We start from the raw sequence: 10,331 nt of genomic DNA, 5'->3' as shown, positions 1-10,331 counted from the left end.
TACTAAACCAGATAAGGAAGTACAAGGTTTATACAGATACAATAATTGTCCAACTGTCTTCGAATACAAAATAAAGACTAGTTCAAGCCAAAACATACGGAGATAGGCAACTCTGAATGCGAAGATCTCACCTAAGTCTCCAAAATCCAAGAGTTGCTTCACACGGTATCCAAATCAGGAAAGGAAACCCATACTATGAACTGCAGGGTGTAGAAGTGTAGTACGAGTACCATAAAGTGGCACTTAACAGGCATCGGCTAATTTAGCTCCGAAGATAAAGTAAATATAAAAAACATGTAAGAATGGAACATATATCACAAGTAACTAAACAATAATAGGAAGTTCACAATAACTAATAGGCTGATATAAATTATGAGAGTAAAAGAGGAAAAGGCAGATGAAATGATGGACATACCTAGAGGCGCCAACCCAGAACCTAGACATGGTGACACTCTATTAAGGAGAACGAATAGGTAAATAAGCTAATAACATACACACATATATTACCTTCAAACAAGAGACCAACCTTTATACTGTCACAATTTGCAAATAGTCCAAAAAAGCTTATCGAGCCTCTTTATGCCCAGAAGGTTAATTCACAATCAAATAAACTCGTACAACATCTCATACTACCAACATAAATAAATAATTATGTTGGTGATAGGGAATGCAAATGTAGGAGAGTAATGCAATAAAATCAGTAGTGCCATCAGTGCCAAGTGCCTCATAAAAAGGTATATATACCTACTTCCAGTCCTAGCTAGGAAGTAGGACCATGCCCTCTCTGGGATCACCATGTGGGGGGGGGGGGGGCTCAGGAATATTCCTACATACCCTCTCTTCCACCGTACTAGTATATAAAATAAGCACATCCCAGATGTCTCCAATCCATCTCAAGTAGTAGTAGTAAAGGTGGTACAACCCCCATTTAGAAAATTAGTATAAAACAGTTTGGGTTACAACCCAACTTTCTCAAATCAATGCCAAGGACCAATGCATGCATTGGGGTCGATAACAACCATGAAAAATTAAGAAACCAATGCGATGCATTCCATTACCAGCACCCAACCAACATGCATAATCACTTACAATAATGTCGCTATAGTCTACTTACCCTCTAGGGCACAGAAACAGAACTGGCACACAATCGGTCTCTAATCAAGGCCTAAGGATCAAATATACTGCACTAACTCAACAACAAGGCCCAAGAGGGAGGTCAACCCTAAATGAGTAACAAGGAGGAGGATATGAGAAATCAAGTGCTCGGTGCATCAATCAAAACCTTCAAGATCCAACTACAAATACAACCCCAAGAATATAAGGAAAATGTAAGGGATCCTATCGTTAATTTCTCAAACAGGTGCAACAATTAACTCACAAGTATAATGGGGTTAAACTACTACTCAAGGCCATAATACAAGCTCCACACTAGTAAATAGTACAAAGTCTCAAAAATTTCCACCAGAAATGGTTACAATAGCTAAGAACCAACTCAAACCCAAATTTAAGGCACTAATTACACCTACTACCATAAACATCGAACAAACCGCCTGAAATGGATGAACAAGGCTAAAATTAAGGCATAGCCACTAATCTACCAACTACACAGAGGGTTTCATAAAGACACCCTAGCCTAAGACTCATACCGGTACAAGGAAGCAAGAAACTAGGAATCGAGCCTAACTTATCACATACAATCCAAACCATAAGCAATTTATATTAAGCAATACCTCATGTAGCTCAATCAAAGGAATAAAGATCATAGCCTACCTCAAAACTAAACATGCGCGCTCTAATACCACTTCTCAGTAGCTTTTGCTCCAAAATTACCTCTAATTGCCTCGATGCTATCAAAAATGGGAGTATGGGACCCATGATGAAAAGCCTGAAATCAACTCCATAAAAGGTTCTAAACGCAGTATTGAGCTTTTACCCAAAAATGGGGAATAAATTAATGTTCAAAATGAGAGAAATTAACCCAATAAGTTAAACCACTATTAAAGCTTGAAACTAAGATAGGAAAGCCCCTTTGGGCACAAAATTATCTCAAACTGACGATCTTCAATCTCCCCCAACACTCCACCATGTAGCTACAATCAAAATGAAGCACCAGGACTTAGAATCGCCTATTATTTTTAGCTTCCTATCTCCTAAAATCACAAGAACAAATGGAGGGGTCGGGCTAGAAAAAAGGGGCTGATCCTTAATTAAAAGGACCAGTCAATTTACTATCGCAAGCATGAGAACTAGGTTCGTGATCGTAAAGTCTAGTCTAACCATTCTTCGCGATCACGAGAACCAAGTTCGTGAATGCGAAGGTCTATTGGAAAATTCCTTGTGATCGCGACAAACTGGTTCGCAAACGCGAAAAACTATCTATGACGCACCAGGAAGGTTTGCATCAGCTGAATTTGGAGTTGGAAAAAAATACTCCGATGGGTGCCCATGATTCGTTCGGAATCCCTTATGTGCAAATGGACTATGCTACCCTATCAAATTAGATATTTTGGACTCAATGGCATAGTTAAAATTTCCATATGAGGTTATATCGATAAAAGATGGGTCCCACTCTCAAGCACTATTTTAAACCAAATTCTACAAAAGTGATCAAAATGAGGCCGAAAGCCACTTTACATACAGAAAAGGTTGTTATAGACCCAAAGTCGATGTTTTGGGGCTAACCACGCTGATAGACTTCTCATTCGAGCATGATTTCCAATAATTTTTATCAAAGTCAACTCTGAGCCAAATTTTAATAGCCAAAATGCTAAGTGGTTTAAACTCGCATAGAAAGCCTTGGAACTCAAGCCAGCCACACTTTTAGCTTAATTTGGTATTTTAGAGCTTATGGAACTGTCAAAATTCCATTATGAGGTTGTTTACTTGTATTTTTGACCGAAGTCAATTTTTCAAGTTATATGAACCTCAAAATATTGAGAACTGCATAGAACCCAAAAATAAATGATCAGGCGACCGAGCTATTAGTGCCAGCAAATCATAAATGACTTGGAGTCACTACAAGAAAGCTCTAAATAATGGAATTTACCAATTTGGATTAAAATAACGAGGAGGTCATTATAGTAGTGAGCTTCATGAGAAGTGGTGGCCCTCCCGTGTAGATGCCCATTTTAGTTAACTTAGGGGTGTTTTGGTCTATTTCATATTTAATCATTAATGACTGTGGATAATTTTGGGGGCTTTATTTTGTCCTATTAACTACCCTAAGTCCTCCTAACTCTCTCATTCTCACCCTAACACCCAAATCCTAAAATCTTCTCTCTAAAGTTCTCTCTCAAGGGTCTTCTTTTTCCGCAAGCAAATTCCTAGACAAATCAAGGTTGGGACTAAAATTCATTGCAATTAAGGGCTTATAATATCTAAGGTATGTGAAAAGTCATCCATGGGTCATTTCACCCTTGGAGTCCCAAGGTTTTCTCAAATTCTCTTTATGAATTCTTCTCCTAAAGCCCTAGTTTTCATGGAATTACATTGTGTCTCCTTAATTATAATATATTTTATGATCATTAATTAAATTATGCATAATTCACATCGTATTGCATGATTCCAAGTTTACATATGATGTTTTTAAGTAAATTTCAATGAATTATGATCATGAATTTCAATGAATATTTTATGAATGATTATCAAGGCTTATAAATGACTCATGAAAGGTTATGAATGATGCTTCAAGCAAGTGTTTATAGTGTGAATGATAATTCTCACACAATCAAGTTAAAAAGGTGAACGGACACTCTCACCAACTCATGAATTCTTATGAATCAATCATGTTATGGAGCTACTCTTATGCTTATTTTATGATAAGGAGCTAATCATGTTAAAGGTCCTATCGTACAGAAAGGTATATTTAAAAGCTATAAAGCTCTCATGATAATGTTTTGATGCATTGACCACATGATTATGATATTTTAAGGTTTTCAAGGTTTTACTCATGCTTTATGATATTGGTCATATATCTCATGTTTTTATTATTTATGTCCTATTTTCATTATTCATGCATAATTCTCACATACTTAGTATATTTCATGTACCAACTATTACTTTTTCCTATATTATATCATAATATTGGTTTTGATGATCACGCTCATCCTCCCATTCATGGCCTGAGCTTACTACCATTTTCACTTATGGTGAGTCTTCATTTTTTGAGGACGTGACAATTTACTTTTTGTTGTGTTCTAATGACTTTTCATCATTTATATTGGGTGATCTAGGAGCTTGTATTATGCCCCCATCTAGTCTAATAGAGGCATGTTGGATGTCATGATGTCAATGTTGCTATTTCATTTCGAGTTTAAGACTATTCTTGTTGAGACTTTATTTCTGAATCTATGTCTTAGTCTTATTCTTATGTATGATCATGTATGATATGCTAAGAGTTTTGGTTGGGGTCCTTCGAGATTCTAATCACTAGGTCACACCTAGGGTCTAGCTTGGGTCATGACAAAAAACCTTTCACAATTCATTGATACATGCTTAAAAACATCCTTGAAACATGATCCATTGCTTTCATAAAACATTTGAAAATCACTCATAAATTTTAAAATCATAGTTCATAGTGCATACTTGAAAATCATAGACATAATCCACGGGTCCATGTAAAATCAATTGAATATCATAGTAAAATCATGCATAATAAGATAGGATAATATTAATTTAATTAAAATAGAAAAGACTCATAAAAAATTGACATGAAACCCTTATTGAATTGAGTGAAATTGAATGTGAAAGTTGAGTTTCTTTTGGGACCTAATGGATGAAAGGAATCCATTGGTTAATTTCCACATACTTTGATAATCAAAGCCCTAAAGGAAGCTAGAGAGTTGAAATCATTTAAAGACTAGCTTCCTTCCTTGATCTTAAAAGAAAGTTTTAGAGAGAAGATTGTTTTTGAGCAGGAGTGTTTAAGAGAGAATGAAGGAAATTTGGAGGGATTGGGTAGTTATAGGTATTCGTAAAAATAGCCCAAAACTTCCTTTCTTCAATATTAAATGAATGGAAAATGCACGAAATCGCCCTAGGAAAAACTGTCTAGCCTCTTTCACGGAAGTCCTCCACGGACCGTACAACCCTCCATGATTTATGTAGGTGATCATATACGGAGGGGGGTCTGGGTTCCTGAAGAGTTGTCTTAAAAAGGACCCTACACGGGCTGTATACATCTCCATATGTCATTCAAAGTCTCGTGAAAGGCATGATCCTTAGTTCTCTTGAAGTTTGGTTGTACGGGCCAATTTATGGTTCGTGAAAGGCTCCACAACCCGTAGACTCCCTCGTGGAACCTTGTATTCACTTTTCCATTTCTGTTTCACTTACACGGAACCCTATATGGATCGTGGTTCCTTTAACAGGCCGTATAAGGGTCCATATAACCCTTCCTCTACAACTTTCTTATGGGACTCTTGTACTGGTGGTCTTAAGGGTTGTAGAATTTCTACGGACTATAGACCTCCTCATGAAACACTTCACTAGAACCATTCTTGTATCCTTTGCTTTCATTGAACTTTCTAACCTTCGAGGTCTCATATTTGACTTTGATTCAATTTTCTTATAATAATAGTTACCGCACGAGTATTTAAATTACTTCATTTGAGGTTCTATATCATAGGAGGTGTAGATCTCTTATTGATTGGTTTGAAGTTGGTGAGGTCACATTGATAGCGTACGATTCAGTTCATGAGGCCATGAAGAAAGTTTGACTTATTAGAGAGAGGTTGAGGACTTCCCAGAGTAGGTAGAAATCCTATGCCTATGTGAGAAGAAGGGAGCTTGAATTTGAATATGATGATTGGATTTATTTGAAAATTTCACCTATGAAAGGTGTGATACATTTTGGTAAAAAACAGAATCTCAGACCCCGCTATGTAGGCCCATATAAATTTTAAGGCATTTTGGTAATATTGCTTATGAGTTGGATTTGCCTTCACAATTGACATCTATGCATCCGATGTTCCATGTATCCTTGTGGAAGAAGTGTATTGATGATCCCACTTCGGTTGTGACATTGAAGGTGTTGTTGTGAAAGAAAGCCTCTCTTATGAAGAGGTTTTGATTGATATTATGGATCTTAAGTTCGTAAGTTGAGAAATAAATAATTTTCTTCCATGAAAGTTCTTTTGGAGGAATTAGTTAGTTGAAGGTGTTATTTGAGAGGCTGAAGATGATATGATATCCCGTTATCCTCATCTCTTTTCCTCTGCTTCAGTTTCATCTTGATGTATTAGTTCTTCGTTCTTGCTCTTTCGGATTTATGCTTTTGAGATATTCCAATGTTTCCATATGCATGCATGCTCATGAAATCAATTTTATGTTCATGTTTTAGCTTGGGGTCGATTACTCCTCAGTTCTATGCATTTTGGTGTGATTTGAATTCATGTTAGGTTGTTAAATCTCTTTCCCTAGTCTATTCATGCTAGCTTGAGTCACATTTAAGGATGAATTTTCTAAAGATGAAGATATTATAACACCTCGTAAGTTGTAAAGTTAAGTTTGAAGGAAATGTTGTAGAAATGCTAGTTCAGGTTTGTATGAGACGGCCTACAAACCGTACTAGTTCTTACGGTCCATAGAAGGTAGTCGTAGAAAGGGTCCTAAAGGGTAGACTATTTTTTTAAGTCCATAAGGTGTTCTCTGATCCCACTTATGGACTGTACGGGGTCGTAAGATCCGTACAAGGATCTTGTAGAAGAGATTCAGAGAGTTGGGTTTATTAACTTAAACATGACGACAGGGCTACGACCCGTAGAAGAGGTCTATGGACCATATGAATGGGTCATAGAATTTCATAGGATTATTGACTTTCTAAACTTCAACTATGGACAAATAGGACAGTCCATATGAGGACCTATGGACCGAACGTAGAGTCCCCCCGATAATTATTTTCAAGGGATATTTCAGTCATTTTCTTATCCTTTAATACATAAACTATGCCATTTCTAGACTATTCCTAAGTCAGATAAATTCTTTTACCCTTCAAATTATTCTGACTCCCTCTCATTCACTCTAAACCCCAAAATCTCTCAACGAATTTATCTCTCAAATCTTCTTCTTCAAGCAAGTTAGGATTTCAAGGATTCAAGGCTCAATTGATGAATTCTCTTAGGACTTTCATCAAGGAATGTGGAAATTTCATTCATAGATCCCTTTTCATCCATGGAGGCTTAAAGAATCATCAAATTTTCTTTATGATTTCAGCCAAAAATCTAGGGTTTCTATTATTATGCTATTTGTTCAATCAATTATTATTTTATTTATTCTATTCATCTTATTATACATGATTTGATTTCAGTTACATATTTTCAAAGATAGTTTATACATGAACCATACTATATAAATATGTTGATTTTGGAATAAAGTTTTGAGACTTTAAGCATGCATCATGAATTAAAAAAACTATGATTTGAGGATGCTTTTGAATGAAGTACCGATATGATTTTTATGAAAACAAGGTTTCTTCGGATTGAAGTATTCTCATTATGATAAATTTCCATTATTTAGCCACTTTCGATTGAAGTATAATTTTTTATAAAAAGCTACCATGATCTAGATGCTTTAGATAAGTATCTCTTAAGATTTTATTATGTTATGAATTATGATATGTTGAAAGGAGCTATTTTTATGATTTAACTATTTTATGATTAACTTGGTATTACTAGATACTTACTATTTCAAAGACTGTAATATGTTTACATATGATATTGCATTGAGAGTTTACATATCAGTGAGTAGACTTTGGAAACAAGGTTCACCCGTTAGGATTGACGGAGTTCTTTAGAAGCAATCCCCTTGTCCCAAAATGACGTGCCCACAAAGGATGTCCCAATTGGAAAATCAACTTAAGCTTAGTGGATCCATAATAGCTCGTGTTTAATTATCCTTACCTGGCACGTAGGACGATCTATTTTTGGTATCGTAGCAAGATACCAAACTCCATGTTATAGCTCACATAGTTTACGTCGGTTAACGGTATCTCGCTCTTATGTTAAGTTATGACTATGATTTTCTTAAAATTATTGCATTGATCATGTATCATGTTTTTAAAATATGTTGTGAGAAATTTATGTCATATTTTATCTTGGTCATTGCATTATTCACATTATGTATTGCACATTTTTCATACTCAGTACATTTCATAATACTGACTGTATACTTTTGCTTATATTTTTTATAATATAGGTTTTGATGCTCCATCTCACACCTGCGGTTAGTATTGGTCCTATTATATTCGCACTACTTGGTGAGTCCTCATGATTCACGGACATGCCACTTATGAGTTCCTACTTCATTTCAGACTATACTTTCAGTTGTCAGATTTTAGAGTTAGCCAGGGACACGTCCTAGAAACTCACCTATGATTAGTAGAGGCTTATATCAGACTTTGATTCAGCATTACTGTCTTGTTTACATATTTTCTATGTTATGATGAGATTATTAGTAGACTTATCTTTCACTTTTCAATTTATTTGATTATAGTGTTTGTCTCAGCATTATGTTTAAATCAAATGGCTTTTTAGGATCTTTTGGGATCCTATTCTCTATGTCACGCCACCAAATTTACCGGCGTGGAACCCAATCCAAATGTACCGGTGTGGTACCCGATACAATAATCAATATAGAAAACAATCACAATCACACTTGAAGACACAAGTACCTCAATAGGTTCATTGCATGCCATTTCAACACAAATTCATTTAACATTCACCCGGTATTTCTTGAATATGCATAAGTGTTTACTATAGAACATTCAACATGAACACACATATATATAAATATTTCTACACCAAGATCCGAACTATTCTACATATGCGTATAGGATCTAACTCAATGAATTTTAGTTGTATATATAAGTTAGGATCAATTTCTAAGTATTTTAAGTATATTAGATGTGTTTTAGGGTCATAGGGGATCCCTAACACCAAGCCAAGTCCAAAGAATTTCCATCGGCTAAGTATTCGTATGAGTCTAAAATAGGGTCAACTTCAAATACCCATATCTCCTATTATATAATGAATTAGGTATTCTATGACCTATAAAATTAAAGGTCTTTGAGTCATGTTTCCAACTCCACCATGTTTTCCTCATTTTGAGTTCGGAGTAAAATGTTATGACAATTTTACCAAAGACTACCGCTGCAGCAGTTTATGGGCTTGGCGCGCTGCGCCAGTAGAGCGCTCGAAACTAGCTGCAGTAGTTTGAGTGATGGCACGGTGCGCCACTATCGCACCTGCAGGGTTTTGGGCCCATTTTCCAAATATTTTTGAGGAAGGGTATCTTGGATAATTACCTAATGATATATATACGAACTTAGACGCATTTTGGGGTCAATTTTGCAGTCTTTCACCTCCCCAAAAAACCCTAAACTTTATCCTCCTCTCTCTCAAATTATCCTCTCCAATTTTTCTCTCAAACTCAAAGGATTCAATATTCCCATTTAGGACCAAAAGTCAAGATTTCTTCAAGTTCTACTCTAAGATATGTGGGTTTTCATCCATGGGTTCTTCCACCCATGGAGCCTAAATATTTTCTCAACTTAGCATATCAATTTTAAATGATGAAATCTTATGGGATTTTAGATAATTGTTCCAAATGCATAGATTATGGTATATTTTAAGTTTATTTACTCCTATTTATATATATGTATATTGAATCTCAATTTCAAGTGATGAGTTTTTATGGAATTTCTTACTACGATTCCAAATGCATAGATTCTTGAATATTTGAAGTTTATTTACCTATATTGAGTTTTGTTGATTCTTATTTTCATGAAATGGATGATTTATCAAGGTCCTTCTATGAAGGCTTGAAGGTAGTTTTATATTATATTGGTGGGTTGTTTTAAGAAATGACTTGAAAGTTGATTGATTTGAACCCACCTAGTTTCGTATGATAAAGTAAAGTTGAAATTATGTTTGACTCCAATGAAAGTTATGAAGTAAATATTTATGAAGGGGAGTCTTTATGAAATGATTGATTGATGAAAGGGTTTCTTCGCCAAAGTAAGGTTTCAATGTGAAAGGACAATTCTCATATTGAATCAAATGAAATAATTAAGGTTATGATATGACATGTATAACATCCCTATAGGCTGTCAATGCTTTTGAACATTTTTCCAAAAAGGAAGGTCCGATTAGCATGGTACCCGGAATACCATCATTGATTATAGACCTAATTTTCTTATAAAACAAGTTTCATTAATAGAATGGTAAATAGGGCATGGCAACCATGATGATATTATAAACCAAGGGTTTTAATGAGCAATTACATGGAATGATAATTTTATGTTAAAGTTATATAAATGCTTATGTTATTATGAC

The sequence above is a fragment of the Solanum dulcamara genome, chromosome 3 (assembly GCF_947179165.1).
Source record: "Solanum dulcamara chromosome 3, daSolDulc1.2, whole genome shotgun sequence".
Taxonomy (NCBI): domain Eukaryota; kingdom Viridiplantae; phylum Streptophyta; class Magnoliopsida; order Solanales; family Solanaceae; genus Solanum; species Solanum dulcamara.
This window is presented reverse-complemented; position numbering follows the sequence as displayed.